Source organism: Ambystoma mexicanum, chromosome 8 (assembly GCF_040938575.1).
Source record: "Ambystoma mexicanum isolate Mex_15411 chromosome 8, UKY_AmexF1_1, whole genome shotgun sequence".
NCBI classification, from domain to species: Eukaryota; Metazoa; Chordata; class Amphibia; order Caudata; family Ambystomatidae; genus Ambystoma; species Ambystoma mexicanum.
The window spans coordinates 769,621,843-769,648,255 of record NC_090929.1 but is presented as its reverse complement, the minus strand read 5'-3'; positions in this window follow the sequence as shown (position 1 = coordinate 769,648,255).

The following is a 26,413-nucleotide window of genomic DNA, read 5'->3' as shown; positions in this document are numbered from 1 at the left end:
AGAAACAAAGGACCCAAACAGACCCATTTTGTGGAGGAGGTACAGGTCTTCCAATTTGATGGAGAGGGATCCTCAGAGGATCCTGGGAAAAGGATCTTCTCCTTCAGAGATGGGGGAACTCCTCCCAAGGAAAAATGGGTCCCAAGGCATTCCAACCCAGACTGGGTAGATGTGGGGATTGAGCTGTCACTGCCCATCATTCTATCCCAGAACCAACAATACCGAAACCCCTGGTTCAAACCCATCCTGGTGACTGCATCCAAAAAGGGGGGGGGCAGCCCAGAACCGGAACCAGGGGAACCCAAAACCGAATCCATAGACTGGGTAGATGTGGGGATTGAGCTGTCGCCGCCCATCATTCTATCCCAGAACCAACAATACCGAAAACCCCTGGTTCAAACCCATCCTGGTGACTGCCTCCAAAAAGGGGGGGCGGCCCAGAACCGGAACCAGGGGAACCCAAAACCGCATCCATAGACTGGGTAGATGTGGGGTTTGGGCTGTCGCCGACCATCATTCTATCCCAGAACCAACAATACCGAAAACCCCTGGTTCAAACCCATCCTGGTGACTGCCTCCAAAAAAGGGGGGGCGTCCCAGAACCGGAAACAGGGGAACCCAAAACCGCATCAATATCCAATTGCCAACTTTTTCTTTCAGATTCCCAAAACTCCCAGCCGAACTCTGCCCAAATCTCTTCTCTCTCAATGTCCAAAACCAGAAAATTAGCCCACCAGTTGTCCAAAAATATGCATTATCTGTGCCCCCTTGAGGAGAAGGAGGGAAGATACTATGCCCCGGTACAAGTACAGGGGCAGTGTACAATTTTGGCACTGGTGGACACTGGATCCCAAGCTACCCTTCTGTCCAAAAGGGCCTTTGATGAACTAAATGCAGGAAGGGGGGAGAATTACCGAATTCCTCTCACCTCTCTTCCTGGACAACTTCAGAACTTTGACGGGAAGGAAATTCCCGTCGAGGGGACTGCAGATTTGGGCATCAAAATTGGGCGACACAAGGTGAAACACCCAGTCATAGTAGTGCCTCCAGAGGGCACCCCTTGTTTACTAGGGAATGACCTCCTGAGAAGGTTGTCACGCCTAATAGATTGTGTAAACAAGGTCCTCTGGACACAGACTAGCCGACCAATAAAATTAAAAGAGAGCATCAACCATGTTAGTTTAAACGCCACCTGCCACATGGTTAAACAAAAATCTGACCAAGTAGAATTTCACTTCCAGAACAACCAAATTCCAGACGGGACGGTAATAGCAGTAGGGCAACAGACTGGTGATAGGGGGTCCTCTCTATTTCTGAAAATTAACCTTGCTTCCAGTTTAAGGTGGTATTCCACACTGGAAGGACACACTCTGAAATCTACTAATCCACAATCAGACATTCCCACTCCGATAGTCCAGAAAGATATGAAATCAGCTCAGAGGATGTCTGATATTCAGCAAATTGGAGAGCAGTTGTTCATCCCCATTCAGTTAAATGAAGGGAAGGACTCTGTTCTCGCCCGAGTGTGTGTGAACAACGGTAAGAGCTTCATCAGCGAAGCCATGTTCCGCCAACTCCCAAAAGATCCAGCCATTCCCACATTCAAACTGATAGACAAATGGGAAATGGATCTGGAAACACCCAATTCCAAACATCTCCTGCCAAGCAGGTGTATGCTCAAAATCTCCATTGGCAACAAGAGCATAGTCCATAATTGTTGGGTCGTGCGAGATGTCACTGCCGCCTTTTACTTAGGCAGTGACATTCTCAATCGCTTTGCAATTAGTTTGCACCTAATAAACTTCAAAGCGTGGTCCCGATTAGCGGATAATCCCATGGGCTTTGATGATCCAGAAAAAGCATTTAGGTCAGCTCAATTGCTACCTTATGCAGTTGAAATTCAGATTAAAGAGGAAGTCACCATCCCAGAAAGGACCCGACAATTCTCCCTGGAAGTGAAAGTTAAAAGAGGACAAAAATTGAAATACCCTGATGCTTATATTCATCTAAATGATTCTCTCCAACAGCAAGGGTTGGGGGTAAACCCAACACCATTAGTCAACATAGAACGTGACACCATTCCAATAGAGGTGGATAACAGCGACTTAAAGAGTATTACTTTAGCCGCAGGCACCATTATTGGAATGGCGGTTGATGACCAACATTTTTCCATTGATTCAGGAAATGAACTGTTAGGACCAATCCCCAAGGACTGTTTCGATAGTGACAGTGATGACAACACAACACCAGACAGGATCTTTACCCGGCATGGGGGGAACTTCCTGGTGTACACTTCCTGCCCTTATGGTAAGGAAGATGTGACTTGTGACTTCAGAAGGGATGAGGTGATTTTCCAGGTCCACGAGGGCTGCCTTTCCCACCTGAAGCCTCCAGTCCAAATCAGCACTCTGACCAGGGACTTCTCCACCCAGCTGGAGGAGGCCGCTGAGATAGCAAAACCAGAAGTCTTTCCAGGCTTCAGGCAGATGGTGGAAGAGAGAGTCAACCTAGCTGATGCCTGTGTGACTCTGGAGCAGAAGCAAAAGTTGAAACAAGTTTTCTTGGATTTCCAAGATCTCTTTGCGGTAGACTCATATGACTGTGGTCGCACCGACATCCACACAACAACAATTCCCACGGACCCTGGACTGACTCCAGTGTTTGTGAAGCAATATCGCTTGTCTCTCGCATCCATGGAGTCCCTTACTGAAATAATTAAGAACCTTGAGTCCCGGGGAATAATCCGTCAGGTCCACAGCACCTTCAATAATCGGGTGCTGAGAATATTGAAGCCAAACAGCCAGTGGAGACTCTGCGCCGACCTTAGTTAGCTCAACAAATGGGTCCATACTTCCCGATGGCCTCTTCCCTACATTGACCAAGGGCTGGCCCAGAACCAGGGGTCACATGTGTTCACTGCAATAGACCTGACCAATGGATACTGGACCGTGCCTGTCAGTAGGGAATGACCAATACAAACTGGCTTTTACCTTTGGGGGCCAGTAGTACACATGGACCCGGACTCCCTTCGGATATATCAACTCTGGCAATGAATTCAACATTTTCCTACATAAGGCCATGCCCGACCTGGGTGTGAGGGCTAACCTGGCTTATGTAGATGATGTCCTCATCAAGTTCATCTGTGGAGGAACACATAGCAGAGATATGTTATGTTCTGACACAGTTGAGGGCCGCCGGAGCAAAACTTTCCTTTCAGAAAGCACAGTGGCGTAGAACCCGTGTTAATTTCTTGGGGCATGAGATTACTCCTCAGGGTCTCTGTCCCCAAGAAAAGAAAGTGGAAGCAATTCAGAAACTGAAAGACCCCACAACTCTGCGTGAACTAAGGAGCCTCCTTGGACTGACTAATTGCAGCAGAAAGTTCATTGAGGGCTACGCAGAGATCACCAGACCCCTGATTCATCTCTTGAAGGGGGGGGTCAAGTGGGAATGGGGTCCAGAACAATCAGAGGCTCTAAGACAGCTCAAAAGAAGCCTCTCACAAGTGCCTTGCCTAGCTTACCCTGTCAGAAACAAGGAGTTTTTCTTGGAGACAGGGTTCTCTAATACATGCTTGACTGCAGTATTATATTAAAAGCATGACAAGGTCAATAAAGTAATCTCCTATGTGAGCAAAATCTTATCCTCTGTGGAGGAGAAATTCAACGATTGTGAGAAGGCACTCCTGGCAACGGTGTGGGCATTGAAGAATTACTGCCCGTTTATCCAGGGGGAACACATCATAGTAGAGACTCCACACCAGCCTCTGCAATATCTCCAAAGTGACAGAATCCGGCTGGAAATGTGAGTAATTCCCAAATTACTTCCTGGATTCTGTCAATGCAAGGCTTTCCTGTGAAGATCAGATATGGCCAAAACAAGAAGAGTCCCCTCGCGCAATGTCTGGCCTACTTGCATGATTGTGCCAGAGAAAACTGTCTCGCGGACAAAAGTCTAAAAATCAAGGACAACATGGAGGCATACCTTAATTCCCCACACAAAGTCTATGAGGAAGACAAGTGTGAGGGAATGCCCACTGTCTATGTGGATGTATGCTCTGACCATGTTGACAACAACGGGGAAAAAGAACTGGTGACTGGCGTAGGGAATGCATGGGTGAATGAGTCCCCAGAACCCTCCGCTGGGTACAAAATTGGTCCCCGAAGTAGTCAGGTGGCAGAGTTGATGGCTGTGCATCAAGCCATCCTCACTGCTGTCCAACATCAACTCCACAAACTGGTCATAATCACAGACTCGGATTATGTACGGAACGGGTTCGTGGAGCACCTGGTTAATTGGAAAACCAGAGGCATGTTATGTGCTAATAACAAACCCTTGAAACATGGGAAGTTAATTCAAAACATTGATGATCTGGTCACCTCGAACGGGATGACCATCTACTCAAAAAAGATCAAGGGTCATTCCAACGTAGAGGGACCAGACAAAACTGGAAATGGCTTAGCTGATCAGCTGGCCAAAACCGGGACCATTCAAGGGGATCTAATAGAGATTGAGTCCCTGTTGGGGGAAATCCAGGTCACTGCTATCACTAGGTCCCAGACAAATGCTCACAATGATCTTTCAACTGCACAATGGAGCAGGCAGACCCCAGATGCTGATTTGATTACGGCTCAGAAGGGGAATCCAATAATTGGTAAGTTTTACCAACACATTGAGGACCCTGAGAACTTTCCCCTGACGGATACCGATTACATTGGGAAAGAGGACCTTAGAGTGTTGATGAAATGTCCAAAAAATGTTCCGAATCCAAGACGGTTTGTTGGTAATGAAATCCCAAGCTGGCCATGATCAGTGGGTGGTCTCTACCTCATTCCAAAGCCTGATGTTAAGTCACGCCCATGATGCGGCCACCGCCGGTCATAGGGGTTTCATACAACACTTGAGATCTTAAGAGAGGTTGCATACTGGCCACACATGGGGTAGGACCTCGACCAATACTTGAAGGGGTGTCTTGTGTGTGCACAATTTCAGCCAACATCCCTCACACACCGTGCGCCTCTCCAAAAGAGGGGGGTGACACTGTCATGGTCAGATTTGCAAGTCGACTTCATCGGGCCCGTGATTCGGTCCTCTAGGGGGAATAAGTACATGTTGACAGTGACATGCTTTTTTACTAAATGGGTGGAATGTCTCCCGGCCCCAAACTGCAAGGCAGAAACAGCAGCTGCCCTGATGATCAACCACAACTTTTCACGTTTTGGTCTACCCCACAGGATTGAGTCAGACAGAAGTAGCCATTTTACCAGCGAAGTAATGACTAAGATGTGGGAGATACTGGGGGTTAAAAGGAAGCTACACATTGCTTACCGGCCAGACTCTTCTGGTGCAGTAGAACGTTACAACTGAACCATTGTGAGATTCTTAAAAAAGTTTGTGGCAGATTCTGGGCCAAGTTGGGATATCCGATTACCTCTGGTCTTAATGGCCATCAGATCTACCTCTTCATCTGCAACTAAAATGTCACCGTTTGAGCTGATGACTGGACACAAGATGGTGCTTCCCCAGCATTTGCTCTACAGGACCCAAGAGCAGACATTAATAAATGCCTCCACAACTCACAAATACGTTGAGAATTTAAGGAAACACCTCCAACATGCTTTTGCCCATGCTCAGCGGAATCTAGAAAGATCAGCCGAGAGTATGAAAACTCACTATGATCTGAAGACTACCAGGAAAGACTACAATGTGGGAGACCGGGTCTATCTATACAATTTCCAAAGGAACCAGGCCAAACATTGGACATTTTTGCCTACATGGAAGGGACCTTTTGAAATTGTAGACAAGATCTCCCCAGTCACCTACAAGATCCGCATCCCCAAAGGTAGTTCGGCGGAAGGGGAAGACAAGTGGGTCCATATTAATTAGCTAAAGTGTTGCCATCCCAGGCACACTCTGCAGCAACTGGAGGAGTCCTCTGCAATCCCAGAGGGGGCCGATCCAGAGTAATACAAGTCCAACCCTAAAATATCCCACATATAGCCTATAAAATTCCATGATTCTTGAATGCAAATGTCTCCTGATTTATAAAATGTATATGTGCGCCACACCCTTAATAGTGGTGGGGAAATGTCTACAAATATGTTTCTGCCACTTTGATTTGTAATCCTAGGAGAGATGAAACCTTGGAGACTGGCCGAAGAGGACGACCCGGGGACCGAGAGCAGAGAACCCGAGGGGCCCGGGGTACCGCCCGAAACTCCCATCAGGACCGGCGAGGAGAACCGATCGATCTACCCTTTTGGAGGAAAAGATGCTGAACTGTGCCATCTGCGGTATCAGAAGAAGATGATGCGGACATCCCAGCACATGGATCGAAACATCCTTTCCACCCGACTCCCCCTCGACTCGAAATCAAAGTGCAGTCGTGCAGGGGGGCTTGTCAGGTGACTTGACCCACGTTTGAACTATCATGCTACAACATTGGGTGCTGTGGGCTTAGAAAACCCAAGATGGCGGAAAAGCCCACATTTGCGCCAGAATCCAGGAAAACCGCGCAGTTTTGCGCACACCAAAATGGTTGCATGCCCTGCCACCAACCAGTGCAAAGAGAGATGGTTCTGTTCCAAATTCGTTTCATTGGTGTCAAAATTTGCTAAAATCATGGCCCACAAGACCACTATAAAAATTCAACCTTCTTGTGGGGTGTTTCACATCACTCTACTGCAAGGATCCCCATCAAAACATTGTCAGCAAGGATGATAACTGTCAAGCCAATTTCCCCTTTAAATTTAAGAACAGCTGTCAAAAAGAAAATGGGTGCAGTACTATTGCACGCCACTGACCGGCGCTGGCGCTCTATAAATCCTGACAGGAGAGCTATCTTGCAGAACTGTGCTTCCCAGCAACAGCCCAGGGTATCACACGGCCCTGTTGATTGGGAGGGAGGGGACTTCCCTGCAGCCTGCAGGAAACAACACAATAGACTCTTTCAATTGAATAGAATATGCTGATTTGTGGTGTGACTGTAAACAGTGCTCTGCCTGGAAGGAAGGACATGTCATCTCTGACTAACCAAGTTTCTGGGGGCGGACCCAGACACTCTTGTGAATTGAATTGAAGGCAAATATATGTTTTATAAGAATACTGATAACTAATTGTAACCCGATGACAGAAATGTACAATTTGGAGATCCTTAATATGAAAAATGTACCTACAATTTGAGTCTAAACTCAATTCCGTACGATGTTCTGGGACCGAACCCCGCAATTTATTCAAGCTGTAGACACTGTATTTATGCTAGAGACATGATAACTTATATTAATATGCTCAGGGAGAGGGTACAGGTCTGTGTACATTTTGAGGAAAAACCAATGTTGCAAAAGCTACTAAAAAGCGCAAAATGTTGTTATTTTTTAACCCAAGCTCGTAGAAACATGTGCCTCAAACCGAACTGTACCTTAATCAATCTAGGATGTGTATATGTAATTTCAACAAATTGTGTAGGTAGGAACATTCACTTTTCCATTTCAAACGGATTTCTTGCGAAGCATTTTGCCGCACGACTTCAAATCCAGGCAATCTCCAGAGACCAGAACTTAGAATCCAGACTCCAGAACTTGTAGCAGAGGGACCTGAACCACCAGCTGAATCCTTTTTCAGCAGGCCTCAAAATCTTTTGCAACCCAACTCAACTCTTCAACAGCCGGGCTGTGCTGTTTGATTCTGGCTAGAACCCTGTGCAAGAAGCCAGAAAGCAGTGCTGTATCCAGAACACCTTGATCCAGTTCCAGAAGACCAGACCAGACCCAGACCATACCGCTGTGCAGTGCCAAGAACTTTTGCCAGAACCAGAGATCCAGACCAGCATAGCAGAGCTGACCCAGATAGCTGTGACTTCAGAACCAACCGCCCGGAGTCCAGTCCAAACCTGTTGACCAGATCGGTGACGAAGTCCCATTCCTTACAAGAATAGGAGTGAGTATCCTGAACACTGTGCCAGAACCAATATCTTAGTCTAAAATAATCTGATTCAAACCATTCCCATAATTTAGAACTGCATTATAGAAATTGTGTGTTCATCCGTGATTTCAAACCTGTGAAAGTGTAATTTGCCATTCTGAATCATTATTTTGTTTCTGAAAATCTACCTCCACAAAATGGTCTGTATCTTTGGAACCACATGTGCTAGGAACGAGATTTAACTTTCATTTTAAGGCTAAGATCCCAAGCTTTCTATTCCTTATAGTTTTTCTGTAATCACGCTCGACGCATTGAGAAAAAGTGCAGCGAATTGCTACTAGCTCATTTCACCACTTGTAAAAAGAATCACTGGGCCTCATTACGACTCAGGCGGTAAGGGGTTTACGGCGCCGTAAACAGCGCCGACCCTTACCGCCTGAGTATGAGGTCCCTTAGCGCCATGGAGCTTTTAACACCTGCTTTTAGCAGGTGTTAAAATCCATGGCGCTAAGGGACCATGGAGTTAATTACGCCACCGTAATTTACGGTGGCGTAATTAACGCCTTCCCCACTCCCATTATGCCCTATGGGGCAAAAATGGGAATGGGGAAGGGTAAATGGGGATTGGGGACTTACCGCCCCGCCAAGGTTGGAATGGGGCGGTAAGTCCGCCAACCACCATGGCGTAAACGTAGTTTACGCCATGGTGGTAAAGTCACGGCCCAGGCGGTAACTTACCGCCTGGGTCGTAATGAGGCCCACTGTCTTTTGCTTGCATTGCTGAGATTCATTTCAACCTAATAATTCCCTCATGAATAATCGGTAGTGTTGACCTGAACCAATCTTAAGTAGCTACTACCTACCCTGAATCTCCTATAGGGAATTAAAATCATTTTTAGCATATTTTCCCTCCATTGCCAATCCCATGAAAAGTATTTTTGCCTGTGTTTAAAACCATACCGGTTGTTCAAGTCTTGCTGGGGGGAATTGAACATTGAATTGCATTTTGATGTATTCCTGAAAACTGTGTGCTCTCCTTCCACTCTTTACATTACATAGGGGGGGAGTTCATTGCCACAAGGGGAAAAGTGATTTTATTATCTCTTGTTGATAAGTTTATCCCTGTGCTGCATTCTTTTCCATCATTGCCTTCCCTTGAAACCATAAACATTCTCAGCTACCCTATCCCTTCTATACTAACTCCTAAGTGATTCCAAAAGTGTGCTAGTGTAATAATATTAATTGTTGATCACTGTCATATTCATAAGAGTGCTATCAAGTATTAATTTATTTATAAAAGTGTGATATATATATATATATATATTGTTTAATTTGTCAAATAAATTGTTTAATTTGCAAAACAAACCTACTACGTGGCTCAGTGAGGTCAGGGGGATACAAAGAGAGGGGCATCATATAAGGGTTTATCATCCAGATTATAACTTGTCATAAAAATACATAAATAAGGGCTTCCCTTGGGCATCCCAGACTAGGCATTGACTTAGTTGGAGTGCTGAATTGAAGTGGCTTAACATGAGCTTCTTGCCACGTCATGATTCTTTGGATCATTTCCATTTTGGTGCCTTGAGAGGAGACACCTCTCTCAGCACACATCTTTTTCAATGTTTCGGATTTGGAAGCATTTAAAGTTAACAAGGTACTTGTTTCCATACTGTTAGATAGGACTATGGCCTTTAAAAAGTTATACTACGACAATTCACTATGTGTCCTGTTTGAAATAACTCAAAATGCCTTTGCTCATGCGCGACACTGGATACCTTCAGTCGTATCCCACCGCTGTACACCAATTTGTTAAGATGGATTTCTGAACTCGGACCTGGAGGGGCAGAGGGTCAGAAGGCCTGCCTAGTTTCTTGGAACAGGGTAACCTCTGGACAAGCCAGACCAATCAGGGTAGCGATGGCGGCGGTCAAGACTAAGTCTCAAGAGGGGTGAGGGTGATGGAAAGACCTCAATGAGCACACAAAGCAAAGACACTTACAAATTACTTCAGACAGGTGTTATATTGAAAATATAGACACATTTATTACAAGGCCTTTGTAACATCGACCATAGCAAATAATCACGATAATACTAAAGTAAACCAAGACATCACCATCAAAACAATGTATATATATATATATATATATGTGTATATATATATATATATATATATATATATATATATATATACAAGACCATGGGGTCTAAGAAGTTAGGAGCACGTAATATGTAGACCACCTAGATGGGGAGGAAAACAGGCAGTGCAAGTAATCATTAGACCCAGTTCGACATCTGAAATACACCTAACTAGGAGGAAGTCCGAGCCCTACGAAGAGAGGAGCCTTATGCTCAAAAGTACCTGCACACGCTGGTGCCAATGGACAAAAGAGGGCCTCTTCAATGATATCAGGCAGTTCAGGAAGGTGAACAGAACAAGTCCCCGCTTCTAAAGCAAGGCCTCCACTTGTGGGCAGAGGCAGGGTGAGAGTGTGGGATAGAGTTGCTATTTTGCAACAGCGGTAGAAAAGAAACGGGCTCCGGCGCGAGGGGCCACCGGTTGGGGTATGGACTACTCCAGTTCAGTTCACGTTGCTGGCAGGTTCAGCTGCGATGATCAGGAAGTCTCAACACCATGTAGATTCTGCATAGCAGGATGCAGGGTCGAGGGTGTCCCAAATGCAGCGGACGTGCACAGGTTGTTACCACAGCAGGGCAACACGGCAACCGCTTTTACTCTGGTCCAGGCGCACTCGTCTCACTTCAGACCTGGGAATGCCAAGTGTACGAATTCGGTGTGACGGTGCCGTGGACGCAGAGCAAGCAGTAGACCAAGTTTCGAGGGTTTCCCCGAAACGGCGGCGGTGACAGAGCAAAGCGTCCTGCGTAAGATGTTCAGCCCACTGGTTGGCCCAGGGACACTTCCGAAGAGGCTTACTTGCAGGGTTTGATGAAGGTGCCGGGAATAGTTGATCCCACTATTCCAATGGGTCAAAGCGCCTTCGCAGACCTTCTAGGACGAACCGATGCAGAGGGGTCTTGCAGGACGACAGCGGCTCAGGGTGCCAAACCTTCAGCGGGTCACCAGCGGTTCCTCGACTCAGCTTCTTGTTGCAGGATACTTGGCTCCTTATCCCTTGTTCGGTGTGAACTCAAGAGATCAACATGGTAGTGGTGTTTTCAGCCTCCTCTTATCCAAAGTTCCCTTTGCGCCAAAACGGAGAGGACCCAATGGGAGATCTGCTCACAAACACTCACACCATATGTGGACCTATCACGGACCATGGTGGTCCCAGGCATTCAGGACACTCCAGACTCTCTGGCACCCAAGATGTGTATTGGGAACAGACATCCCAGCCCACATCCTGGCGGCACACACAAGGCATGCAGAAGCCTGCGAAAGCGTTGTGTTTTAGGGGAAAGTGCATGACCAAATAAGCACTGCCCTGGGTCGGCTCGACCTGGGGGAAGGTGAAGGGGCAAGACTGTCAGCGGACAGGACAAAGAACCTTGTGGCATGGCCATTTTGGAGCCAGGCCACTAATTTGTGCCAAACACAGGTAAGCACGGATAACATGGCGAAAAAGGGTTCAAACCACAAGAGAAACAATAGCTGCCACCAGTCCCGTCCGTGACACACTTGCACAGTTCATAATAAGTCCAGCGAGAGTTTCTTGGGCCTTTGGAATGACTAGAGACCCAAGAGCGCGGTAATGTAAGTTACGGTGCACTCTTGTTTCATGTTGCACAAAAGCTGCAACATGAGAAAGGACTAAGGGAAACAAAGTCTCCCAGTACTGACTGTCTTAAGGGCATGTCAGTTCCCCATAAGAATTGAGCGAAAGCTCAGAGGAGTGCGGTGGAAGGCTGCGCTTCTCTAGCAAAGTCTAGAACAGGGTGTAAAACAACAGCAAAAGGTTTGGGGGTTGCCACATGGAGGGAAAATTACATACAATTATGAAATCTTTCCTAACAGTGGGGTCAAATGATATCACTTCCGGTGATGTCATCAGAGGTCAAGATTTGTGAGGCGAGGGTTGGGCCACTTTTTTGAGGCGGGGGTGGGCTAATTTTTCTTTTGGGTGACCGGGCTAATTTCTTGTCCATGTTCGACCCTGCTTAGCCATAGTTTATAAAACTAAACGGGGCAACTAGCTCATCAAACATTCACTAATAATAATGTAAAGTAATGAAACCCCATCAGGTATCAGAGAACACACATCACATACCACAGCAGTGATAAACAACTGCCTTTATGCCCGCATATACGTGAGGCACTCAGCTAGGCATCCAATTATAAACGGGCGCTTCGCGCCTCGGAACCAACTCACGGACGCATGCGCCCTGTTTCAACAACTTATGCAGGAACCACCCTCAACTCCTTCACTATTAACAATAGTTAAACAACCTAACCAACATTGCGTACTAGTGCAAGAACCAACAGCCTCACAGCCTCACCACTTTAGAGTTAAACTACCACAATTTGCCCGCATATACTTTGGACACACAGCAACAATGTTAAACATGCTCCCTACAGTGCTCACTGCTCTTTTAGCAACAACCTATGCATCAGACATGGTCACACTTTTCACCCCTCGCCTAATATCGGTCACTTGTCTCACTTCAGGGTATGAAACATGCCCCTGACCCCCTCCAACCCTCTGCAGCTCAGCAGCTGTATTAACTATGGGTCAGGTTACACCACAATATGAGCAATGGGATAGCACAGATCACATACATGACCAGTGATTCACCACTCTCCACTGGCGACAACACCGGCCCACACCTAAATGGTCACCATTCATCACCATCACAGAACTCACCACTAGCTTGCCACTAAACCCACACCAATCACCTGGGCCCCCCCACATGGGCTTCTCTGATTGTCCACAAGCTGTCACCAACCTTCCATTACCCATTGTCTGAAACTGTTAACATGTTACACACTTACATGGGCATACTAGATGTCAGCGCCAACTCAGGCACATAATGACCCCTAACCTTTTGTGCATGCTCTCACCCTACAGGTTCTTTAACCAACATGAGCTACTAATCCAGAGCTCACCACATTGATGTTTGCTTACTCCAAAATACACTGTAAGAACCCACTACAAACATTTGAGAAACACATCACATATAGGCCAGCATGCCCAGTTTACAAACCGAAAGCAACTGACACAGCCCTTTCCATGCTCCGCTCTGCTATCTCTGATACACTCGATGTACTTGGCCCTGTCATGAGGATCCGCATGCAGCCAAAAATCAAGTGCAACTCCTCGTCACCCTTAAACGCAAGTGTAGGGTGGCTGAGAGGAAATTATTTGCATCTTGTACATCCTCTGACAAATTGGCCTGTTGTCTGCTCCAAAGGCCATACCGCTTCTTTGTCCTCACTAAGAAGAGAGCTTACATCCAAGCCCACATTTCTGCGGCATCTAACAACTTGACTGAATTCTTTAAAATCTGCAAGGAGCTGGCCAATCCTGTTGCAATCTCTACCTCTCCTGTCCCTTCCCAGGCCCTGTGTACGGCCCTAGCTTCTCACTTCATCCCTAAAACCCAGGACAACATGTCCACCCTATTGGCTTCTCCTGCTTTTCCCTCCAATCTCTCCTCTTCCTTCAGCCACCCGCCCTCCCTTCTCTGCCTCTCTTCCCTTCTCCCCATACAAGGTTTCTAGACAAGTCTGATATATAAAAACCTCATCAAAACAGGTTCTTGCCTATTCTTCCAAAACCATCAAGGACCACATTGACCCCCTCGCTACAGCCTTGGATGACGTCTGCAAACACTCTTTTGCCCCTGGAACCTTCCCCTCCCCACGGAAGCACTCTCTCATGCACCCTCTTCTAAAGAAATCCTCACCGACCCCTCCATTCCAGCTAATTATTGCCCAATCTCTATCACTCCTTTCCTGGGCAAACTCCTGGAAAAGCTGGCCATCTCCCAGCCTAGTCTTCACACTGAATCTTTTGGTTGTCTATATGACCATCCGTCTGGCTTCAGAGCAGCCAGAAGCATGATAACTGTTCTCCTAAACATCGATGAAAACCTGCTTTCTAACCTTGATTCTAATCTCTCCTCTGTCCTCATCCTACTTGATCTCTCTTCTGCCTTTGACCATGCCATCCTTCTCGACCGGCTCCGTGATAACCTGGGTATCACTGATCAGGCTTTGGCCTGGCCAACCTCATTCCTTTTGGACCAACCCTCCCAAGTGCAATTTGGGTCCTTCCTCTCCTCTATCTCTCTCTCCACCGGTGGTGTTCCCCAGAGGACTAACCTTTCTCCATGGTTGTTCAAGCAGTACCTGGCACCTCTTGCCCACCGCATTGCTGCTCTTTACTCCAATTTTCAGTGCTATGCGGATGACACCCAGCTCGCTTTCAGGATCCCCTCGGCCACCTCTTCTCCTTCTCTCAACCTGGATTGTCTGTTGGCAATCCAGGAGAGGTGGGCCGCAAATGATCTCTGCCGGAAAACCAGTAATAAGGAGATCCTCCTCATTGGCACACCTGCACCCCTCTTTCTCGCCACTCTCTGGCCGGCCTCCCTTGGCCCTCTTCCTGCTCCCACCTGTGAGGCTAAGAACCTTAGGGTTATCTTTGACTCCACACTCTCCTTCTCTCCTCACATTTCTGACTTCTCTAAGAAGCCAAACTACCAACTTTACCTCCTCAGAGGTAGTCGCCCTTTCCTCTCCTTCCCCCAGAAGCCCACTGTCTCCAGAACTCTGGTTCTCTCTAGGCTACTGAAAAAGCCTCTTTTTAAATCTGCCCACCTCTACTCTCTGGCATCAACAACTCATCCAGAACAGGACTGCGAGACGTGTCCTTAGCCTTAAGCTCAGGGATCGTACCTCTCCAGCACTGAAATCTCTCCACTGGCTCCCAGTGGCTGCAAGGATCAAGTTCAAGACCCTTAGAATTGTCCACAAGGTCTTCTGGGGTCTGGAACCAAAATACCTCCAGCTTTCTCTTCAAAGGTATCTTCCTACTCGAGTTCTTTGCTCCTCCAACTCCAACTCCTTGAGGGTCAGTTGCTTTTCCAAGCAACGAGTTGGGGGTAGATCTCTCTCTTCAGCTGGCGCTTCACTCTGGAACAGCCTCTCTGAAATTTGAGCAGAACCATGTCTGGTTCCGGAAGCAGCTCAAGACTTTCCTCTTTGCCTCTGTCTTCTCTCTTCCTCTTCCCAGATGATCTCCTGTCTGAAACTGCACTGGTTACCTGGCTACCCTCTGAAGCACGTGCCCAGGTCCCTGCCCTCCCAGTTGCACACCTGCACTTCCTCCTGGCAATCCTGCACTCAAGGCTGTATCTGCAGCCCTAATGTCCCCTACCTGCACTATCTAACAGTTGTTGTCTGCACTTAATACATGCACTGCCACCGGCTGGCTGCACTTCTTGTTTTTCATTGTTTGATCCTATGTCCTGCACTTGCCCCCCTCATTGACACCATAGGCCCGCTCAAGCCATGCAAGCTTAGAACATATGCACATAGGAATGTGTGGTTCACCCCAGAACTCCAAATGCTCCGCTCCACCAAATGATCAGCAGAATCGAACTGGAAGAAATCACCATCAGTAGAGAAGAAACTACTGTACAGAGCAGCTGCTAAAAACTACAAAAAAAGCCATCCTCTATGCCAAATCTGATTCTTATAATGCCTGCATTTCCAATGCTTAATCTTACATCCATGAAATGTTCACTATTCTTAGGGAACTGGAAACCTCTACTACCCCCGGTCACCATAACCAAAGATGAATCATGGTGCTTCAATACCCCCATGCTTGCTAAAATTGACACCCTGCACTGTAAAATGTATATTTAAAAAATCCTTGTTCAATCCATCGTAAGTGCCTCTAAAAGCCACATCCCCTGCCTCCACCAGCCAACAAGACCATTCCATGTTCTACTATTTGAATGTCCCTTAAGAGAAACTCAAAACCATTCACATAGGCCTTAAACCATCTTGATGTACAGGTGACACCTGCCCAGCTAGTCTTTTCCAAGACTGTGCAGACCCACTTGCTCCCCTCATCTCTGCCTTTATCAATGCCTCCTTCTCCACTGTTTCCGTCCCTACTAGGCTTAAGGAAGGGTGGGGGATCCCCCTTATCAAACAACCTTCGGTAGACCCTGCAATCCTCACCAACTACTGGGTATTCGTCAGTGAGTGTTACGCCCAGGCCATGGGACAAAGTCAGCAATACTCAACGTGAAGATTCAAATTGATGAAATTATGTTGAAGGCAAGCTTTCCCTGCTGTTTTTCCTTGGCCTATTTGCAGCATTCAACCTGGTTGACCACAAAATCCTAGGTCAAAACATGTCCATCTCAGCCAACTTCTTTCCCAGAGCCACAGCCTGGATTGCCTCCTTCTTAGAGAATAGAGCCATCAGGGTAATCACCTGCAGGGTGCCCCAAGGATCTTATGTATCCCCTGCTTTGTATAACATATTCACAATACCACTATTTGCTCTCATGTACTCTATCTGCATATCCTATAAATACTATGCTGATGATACACAAATTCCAAAGCCCTTCTGTGGTGACTACCTTGATGAATCCTCCACCCTAAATGTTCAAAAAACATACTTTGTCTCGTTAGTAATGCAGGACATGTAGTTAATAAGTGTCTAAGGTTTTCTGGGTGTTGTTTGACTAGGCAAAATCTACAAATGTTCAATTCAGATGTGATCAATCTACGCTTAACAAGCAGGTCATTCGTTTTCCACAAGTTGAGTCTGAATCTGAGAAACTTGTTTCTGTATCGAGCTGATGCGAACTTTGTCAGATATGATTCTATAGAGCGTAACCCTTTACAGGCAAACTGAGAATTCTGGAATTTCCTGTATTTTACCAACTGACTTATTTCTGTAATCCAATCATGTCTCAATAATTTTAGTTTTGCTTTATTTGGATTGTTTTTTGCATTTCAGTTGATATGTGTGCCTGCTTCATTAATAATATAATCTTTTGTTTCCAAATTGTCATCAACTTGTTGTTACAAAATTTAACATATATTGATATGCTCATCAATGAGCCTGGATCAGATGGCAATATACATTTTCTGTAGTATGACATCAATTTCTACATATATAAAATCTACAGCCATATATAGCCATACAGAAAGAGCAACGATGTATACATGTGTCTGTTGTAGAGGTTAAAGTTAGGGTGATGAATCTTGCATTTAGCAGTAATGTTCAGTGTTATGTTTTAAGGGATGTTCGAGCAGGTAGCTGACATAGGTAGGTGTATGAGATAGATTCAGTGAAGTGTTGTGGTGAGGGCGAGGTCCAGGGGCTATGTTAGCAGGGGTTTCTCCATGTTGGATTTTAAGGCATGTTACAGAATGTGTTTTTGAAAATATGAGAACGACGCTCAACGTGGAACTGTGGATCTGCCCAGTTAGTCCTGGGACAAGTCCCCCTTCCTTCCTCCAGAGAGAAGTTATGATGCCAAAGTTGCAGTCAGCTGTGCTGTGTCGATGACAGATGGGAAGGTAATGTTGGCCTGTTAGATATATTTTCTGGAGGAGTTACATCTAATTTTGTGGTATTTTATTATTGTGGTAAATAGTGGTAGCTTACTGTGGTATAATATCTCTTATGATATTTTGTTGGTGGATTTCCTTTACAAAAGACTCTCACAATATAATCCAACAAATGTTCTTTTTATCCCCGGGTTACTCAAGGTACCATATACTGGACTTGTTAAACTTAGTATGTGGCAGTGTTTCTACCTCAGCACCTTATTTGGCTGATGTATGCTCTAACAGCCAAAGTGCAAAACATATATCACATCATAAACAAATAATTGTATCCACACATGTCACACACGTCTCTATGTGGAAAAGAGGCAGAAATACATGTTCTGAGATTCATTTTTAAATGTGCACTTGGATTTTATTTTTTTCTTCTCTGTTTGTTCACTGTGTTTGCAGAAAGCAGAATCTGCATGCCAGTAAAATGAGTTTAGCTACAGTTTCTTACTGTAAAAAATTCGCTATTGTGGAAGGAAGGGTGATACAGTCTTTTTAATTTGATTGGTGCAGAGTATCTGCAGTGGTTCCACGTAAGCAGAGGGGGACGAGACAGAGGTTTGCTGGAAAAGTCTGACAGAAAAAAGTTCAGGTTGCTTTTTGATGAGCTGCTGACACGGACCATCTGAGACTGGGCTGTGAGGAGGCATTCCCAGTCTCACTTAGCACCGGCTTGAGAACTGCAAATAACTGCATGTTCTCGCTGTGCACTTCAAGCTTTCAAGATTACGAAGACAACCCTGTGCCCATTCCTTAGAGGCGAGCGAAGGGAGGTCACGTGGGGGACAGAAAATTGGTAATTATCCAAGTGAATTGAGGTTATTGTGTGCTGTACGGATGACCTTCTATAATTATCAGGCAGGGAGAGTAGCCAAAGGAATCCCGTGTGTTTAATTGACAAAGTGAAGTTTGTTCTGTCGCTGTAATTTTTTTTCTTCTTCTGTTACAAATAATGCAGAGTGAATTTTGTTTTGTTCTGTATTTTTTTTCTCTTCTGTTTGTTATAGATAATGCAGAAGTAAAGTGGATAAGATGTCATTTTGAAATGCAACTGTTTATAATGCAAATGATATGTACACAAATCGTGTAGAGTGTTTTTGCTTTTGTCCTTTCTTGGTGCATTTAGAATGATATCTCAGGAAAGGGGGAAGATTTTTAGGTAATACATGTGTCATGTTTCCCATGCAGATGGAATAATAGCACTAGCAGTGATAAATATGTGTGTGTGTGTGTTCACTCAGTGCATGGTGTCTGAGTGGAATTTAATACAATAGACATGGCTGGGGGTCCATGAACCAGCAAAGAGGCCTATGAAACATAGTTCGCTAATGTATATAAATTAATGATAATACCACAGGTTATTGAGAATGCTATATGTGAAAGTGTCGTGTTTCTGAATGTAGGTCCGATGCCTCTATAGATCACAAGAACAGGGTTTTGTGTATATTGGGGCCACAAATAAAACAGAATAATTATGCTCACCACTAAACCACTGACAATAATGTATACCACTAAATCATCCCATATAATGTGATAAGGAATGGTCACTGAAAGGAAATAAGGCCAAACCCAATCTAAATGCAAGGAGTAGTCATCACCAAATTACCGTTATTTTTGATGGTAAGAAAATACCGCCAGACCCCACATCTACACAAAATATCCAACATATTTATGATGTAATGGCCGGGAAAGTGATCATAGAGCACCTACTGAGTGTGGCAAGTGTGTCTCACACTACCATCTGTACATTAGAGGGAACCCATTTCATAATAGCAGTGTGTCACTAAAAAACGAATTTCAGAATGTCTCAAAATAGAAGCCACATTCTCAGAACTAGTGCAATATTTAGAGGCAAAGTTATATGCACATGGGACGTGGTCTTCGAATAATGCCACAGAATGGCACGACCGCATTTATGGTGAAGTGCAGAAAAAACCACTAGACAGCATTTTTGCAGAAGGCAGCATAATTCAGGTCTGCCTTCCGAGATTATTAAATGCAGCTGATAAACATGCAGAGAAAGATTGTCTGATACGGCTTTGCGCCAAGACCTGGTTTATTTTGAATAGGTCCCTGCAAATGCAAGAAAATGATACTAAGCTGATTAACAGGTTAAAGGCCGACCTAGATGGGGCAAGTAAAAAGGAAGAAATGTTAAGAGCAGAATTCGAAGGATGTAAAAAAGACATTCAGTTAAAATGTAGAGATCTTGATATTCAATTGTCCAAAAGCAAGAAGCAGTTTGAGGACAGTGACAAGAATCGGTACATTTAAAAGCGTTGGTAGACCACATTAGACATGATAAAGATGAGATTGTTTCGGAAATGCAGATTTTACAAAAAGAACATTATGAAAAAGAAAGTGATCTCCAAAATGCAGAAAAGGAAATGGTTAAAATGTTACAAGAAAGAGACAAGAGAAACAAAGAATTCAATGAATGCCAAATGCAAATGTGCGACATGCAGGAGGTAATTAATAAAATGAGTGATGAAAAAAACTATTTGCAAAATGAGGCAGACAGGCTCCTTAAGAAGTGTAAGGATTTGTAACAGCAAATATGCATTTTCAGGTCCCAGGATAGACGGCAGGGCACCACATTCAATGGAGTTGAGGTGAATACTATTTCTACCCAAAGAGCTAGTGCCCCAGTGATTGGACCGGTGACTGAACTTGGTTGCAGCGCCCTTGGGGGATTTGATACACCCATTGGGGGCCGCCACCAATGCCATACACCTGGAACCAGGGTTGAATTACCAAGTAGTACAATTCCATGCATAGCAACAAGTAGCCCCATAAGAATAATGAAATCCATCAAAGCCCTGATCAAACCATTTAAAAAGGGAGGGGAATGCTGCATAGAGAATCACTTAGAAGCGGTCCATGACATTTTTAAAGCCCTCCAGATGCCTAAGGAACAATACAGAAAGTATTTTCATTTAACTCTAGATGCTCCCACAGCCAGTATAATAAGGGGATTGAATGAACAGCAGAATATTACATGGGCAGAGTTTGAAAAAGAGATTAGGCATCATTTTTCTCCTTTCCAGTCATTGCAGGAGGCAAAGGAAGTTGCTTAGACAATCAAAGCTGGGCCTAATACATACCCTTGCCAGTTTTTGCAAGACTTAAAAAGAGCGTTTTCTCGCTTTGATGTATCTTTTGACCCCAATTCTAATGAATTTAAAACTGCCTACTTCTATGGGCTACAGAAATACATCATATTACAGTTGGTCCGTGAATTTGATCGTGACAAGTCCCTTGAGTGGATTGTACACCAAAGCACAAAACTATATGAAGTACTCTATTGTCATGGTAGAGAAAGTGATCAAATGGAAGACACTCAACCAAAAGCTAAAGAACACTCAGCAACAGTGATGGAATTTAGGTCAGCCAAAATGTCCCTCGAGTCTGCTCAAAGTCCAGGTAAAAATAATTTGACACCTGAACCAAGGGGTAATTAATAAAGGTTGTCACTTCATGTACCAATGTTTCAATCACATGATCCTAGTAATAGGGAGAGCTACATCAGCCCTAGGTACTTAGTAGATAGGGCCCGGGCAGGCTATCGGCCTGATATGTTTGGTATGAACAATAACTAGAGACAAAATGAGTATCAAAGAAATAATGGTCCCTACCAGACATTGGGGACGCAGAGCAGATTTCATCCCAACACCATGATATATGGTAATCAGGATAGTCCCCGATATGTGGATCGATTTACTGATAATGGGAATCAACATAGGGGTCAGTACCCACCACATGAGGGACAGGACATGAGGCAGAATATGAATTATGCTCCATGTCAGTACAATGATTCCCCACCAGGGGACTACAACCAAAAGATGGGTGCACCACGCTCCCCTCCACATACGAATCAAGAGTTCAGGATCAATCCCAATAGAAATCATTCCCCTGAGAGGTATCAGAATAGATCCAATCAGGGGGAAAACAACCAATATGATATATGCCACAGAGAGAGGATTCTAGAGAGATGGAAAGATTCCAGTGTCTCGAGGCCCAAGTGAAAATGTTAGCTGAGCAAATAGGAAAGCTCTATACAGCACGAAAAAAAGTCATCAAAGGAGGGGGCAGAAGGCCGTAGCAATGACCGAGTGGTTTCTGAAAAGTGACTAGGTACTTATAATACCTGTAGTGCCAAGAAAACAGATTGCTCTGATGTGATTTTCCATAATGACTCTGAGACGTATAAAGATTCAGAAATAAAGATACCGATAAATGAACATGTGCCAGAAAGTGCAAATACCCTTATGAAAGAAGTTCAGTTTAACCTAGAGCTAAATCAAAAATTGGAGATTTGTATGAATAAAAAAGGAAAACCTGAAATTCCAAAGGAACAAAGAGACAGATTTAAGAAAAATGACTCATGCATGGGGAATACCAGTGAACAGGGAGTAAGTGGGGATGCTATAACTCCTTCCCTGGGCAATCAGAACAATAACCAAACACAGACAGAACAAATACATACTCAAAAGGAGGGTACAGGTCAATCACCTGAAGAATTCTTTGAGCCACATATTTTTGAAGAAGTTAAAAGGGCTGGTACCATACTAAATGATCACAAATCCACAGAGTTGTTGCACATGTTCAGTTGGAGGATTATAATGTGGCCTCTGATGATACCTGGATGGATGGGCGAAAAGTGGCCACACTCCAAAAAACCTCTGAACATGGGGAAATGAATAACGTCTCTCACACAGAAATGGACAGAAAGGAGGGAAAAATATCTTTCCATTTACCAATGTGTTTAGCCAAAAGTGAAAAAGGCCTGAGAAAGGTGAGTCCTGAAATCAGTAAGAATTCGCACTTCTTATGTGTTTTAGGAGGAAGTTGAAGACAGGTATAATGCTCCCATCACTATAGAAGAGAAATGCAATACATTTGCAATAATTGACACTGGCGCACAGGCCACAATTATGCCCAAAGAATTGGTAAAGAGCATCATTGAAGGGAGATCCCCACAGAATCAGATCACAGTAAAGCAAAATGAAGGTCCAGTGCATAATTTTAACGGGGAGGAGGTGCCTATTATAAGTGTTACTGAGGTTGACATAAAGATAGGAAAACACAGAATGAAACAGGAGGTATTGATCACATCTATTTGTGAAATTCCATTTGTAATGGGAACAGATTGCCTGAAAAGATTGTCTCCTCTCATAGATGGGGTGAATGGAGTACTGTGGTCATTAACCAAAAAACCATTGAGACCTAAGAAACTAAAATCACAAAACAGCAATATAAATGAATGTCACACCGTTGCCAAAACAAATGATGCAGTAGAGGTATCTCTTCAGATTAGCTGTATACCTAGCGTCACTGTTATCTTGATGTGTCAATATAAAATGCAGAGTGAAGATCAGAAACAATCTGTACAAATATATTTAGACCCAAAGAAAAAATGGCAAACTGCCATAGATGAGCACGCATTACGTTTTTATTTAAAAGAAAGACATGCAAACAGAATACTGCTCCTAAAACAGATACAGAAAAACACATCACCACTCTTGCTGAAATACACATGGAAGATGAGCAACCATGGGTTCACATTGGTATAAATGAATATTCTAAAATAATAAAAGCCACTTTAGCGCTTGAATAGGAAAGAAGCTTTATTAATGAGAAATTGCTGCAAAATATAATGGAGAGGGAGGAGATCCCGAAATTTAGAATTAAAAACCAATATGTCTCTGGTTTGGACAGTCCAGACTTTGAAAACCGAATTGCAAGCAGATGCATGCTGAAGATTAGTATTGGACAAAAAACAATTCACCATAATATTTGGATAGTGAGTGGGACACAAAATGACTTTTACATGGGCAATGATATCATGCACAGAATGTGTATGGTGTTAGATTTCCTTAATCAAAAAATATGGTCATGCCTAGGTGGGCCGGCACCTGAATTTGAAGACAAAAGAAGGGCTTATCATTGTGCACAGTGGATCCCATATTCAATTGAATTACAGCTGAGGAAGGATACTATTATCCCTGTATTCACCAAGCAGTTTGCGATAACGCTAAAGTGCAAAAATGGACAGCAGATGAAGGATTCTGATGCATTTGTGTATATGAATGAATCCATAAAACAGCAAGGCCTGGATTATTAATACATTCCATTGATAGATGTTGGTGAAGGGTCTGTACAAATTATGGTGAATAATAAAGGGTGTCAAGATATTAATTTAGAGGAAAATTCTTAATTAGGAATGGCCATACAAAAATCACATTATACTGCAGATCTAAATAACATGGTGATTGGAAATATCCCTGAAAAGTATGTGAATGCCAAGGGTGAGTTGCCAGAATACCTGTATTCTCAGCCCAAAGGAATCTTTAAAATTAATTCTGTGTACCCTTATGATTCAATGAGACAGTGTGCTGTCATCAAGAGGATTGTATAACATTTGACTTAAATGGAAATGAAACAGATAATCAGCCCATTCAAGTGGAAGCTGATATACCAACATATTTAAAAGTGGCAGCATTACAGAGAGACACAGCCAAACACTTAGAACAAAGCACAGAGATTCCTCCGCTGGAAGATTTCTTAGAATTTTCAAAAATGGTAGCAGAGCAGATTTTATCAGCAGATGCATGCGACAGCGATGCGGATAGAAATGAATTGAGAAGAATATTTGTGGAGTTAAAAGATGTCTTTGCTAAAGATACTTATGATTGCGGCCTAACTGATTTATATGTGGCCACGCTACCGGAAGGATGTAGTAGAAGCCCAGTATTTGTGCGCCAGTATAGGTTACCACTGGAATGTTTAGAGTCATTGGCAGAGATAATCAAAAATGTGAAGTCTCTGGGAATCATCAGGCCTATTCATAGCACATCCAACACACCTATTTTAGGTGTGTTAAATCCAAATGGTCAATGACGGCTATGTGCAGATATGAGGGAATTAAATAAAAGAGTGCCAGTATCCAGATGGCCACTGCCATTCATTGATCAAGGCCTGGCTCAGGTGCATGGCTCAAAAGTGTTTACCACGTTAGATCTCACCTCTGAATATTGGTGCGTGCCATTGGCAGAGGAGATTCAGAATTTATTTTCATTTTCATTTGATAAGACCCAATACGCATGGGTTAGAGTTCCATTTGGGTATGTCAATAGTGGGAGTGAATTTGGAATATTTTTGAGAAAGGCCAGGCCTGATGCAGTGGAAAGAGGAACCATAGTTTATGTGGATGATGTCCTGATAAAAAAATAAAGCTTGAAAAGCCATGTTGATGAAATAAGACATGTTCTCGGCCAATTGCAAAAAGCAGGCGCCAAATTATCTTTACAAAAAGCACAATGGTGCAAGAAAAAGGTGAATTTTCTAGGCCATGAAGTGACTGAACATGGACTAAACCCACAAAATAAGAAAGTAGAGGCCACACAAAAACTAAAAGACCCTAAAAGTGTAAAAGGGGTACAAAGTTTATTAGGAATGACGGGCTATAACAGGAAGTTCATTGAAAATTATGCTGAAATTACTCCACCATTGACTAAACTGTTAAAGCTGAATACACCCTGGAAATGGGAAAAAGCCCCCCATAAAGGATAGAGATTCTTTATAGAAATAAGTTTCTCTGAACATTGTATGTCGGCAGTATTATCACAAAAACATGATTTGAATCACAAAGCCATTGCCTATGCAAGTAAGGCGTTTTCCCCAAGTTGAAATTAAATTCAATGAATGTGAAAAGGCCCTTTTGACCACTGTTTGGGCGCTACAGTATTTCTGCCCCATTGTTCAGGGAGAAAATGTGATTATTGAGACAAATCATCAACCTTTGCAGTTTTTAGAGAGTAAAAGAATGAGGTCAGGTAACCTAGCACAGTCCAGAATCACTTTGTGGATGCTGGCATTGCAGGGTTTTCCTGTAGAAGTGAGATATGGCCAAAATAAAAAGAGCCCAGTTGCTCAAGATTTGGCAGATCTACATGACTGTGCAGCTGAAATTGTATCAAACGAAGTAGAAGTGGAATCTAGTTTACAGGAAGTTGGGCAATAACCACACAAAGCTTTTGATGAAACGACATGCAAGGATTTACCAACTGTATATGTTGATGGTTGTGCTTTTCACATTGAAAATGACAGTAATAAACAATTGGTGTCAGGAATAGGAAATGTCTGGTTGAAATGTGAAGACATCCCCAGTATAGGGATGAGAATTGGAGCTAGGAGCAGTCAAGTAGCGGAATTGGCAGCCATTTATAAAGCAATTACTACTGCAGTTGATAATAAATTTAGTGAAATTGTCCTGGTGACTGATTCTGATTATGCACGAAATAGCTTTGTGGAATATTTACTTGGCTGGAAAGCAAGAGGCATGACTTTGTACAACAAGAAGCCCCTTAAACATGGAAAAATGATACAAGCTATAGACAAATTGGTGTCAGAGAATGATTTGACAACATACTGGAGAATAATTTGTGGACATTTAAAAACTCCAGGAGGGGATAAGGAGGGGAATGATAAGGCAGATCACTTAGCTAAAATTGGGGCTGTGATGGGAGAGTTGCTACCTATTGAACATTTACTTGGTGAAATACAAATTGATGCAGTAACACGCTCTAAAGCGCCAAAAGAGGTGGATCAACTAATAGCACAATGGAGTTACGATACACAAGATTAAGATCTGATTAAGGCACAAAAGGATGATCCAATTTTGGGAATATATTATAATCATTTGATAGACCCTGAACAAAACCCTTTAACAGAAAATGATTGTGTGGGAAAAGAAGAGTTGAGGGTGCTATTAAAGAATAAGAAACAAATTAGACTACAGGATGGGCTCATGATTAGAGAGTCCATAAAAGGACAAATACAGTGGGTAGTGTCCCTTTCATTCAGAGGGCTAATGCTACACCATGCACATGATGCAATAACTGCAGGCCACAGAGGTTCACTAAAAACATTGGTGATACTGAAAGG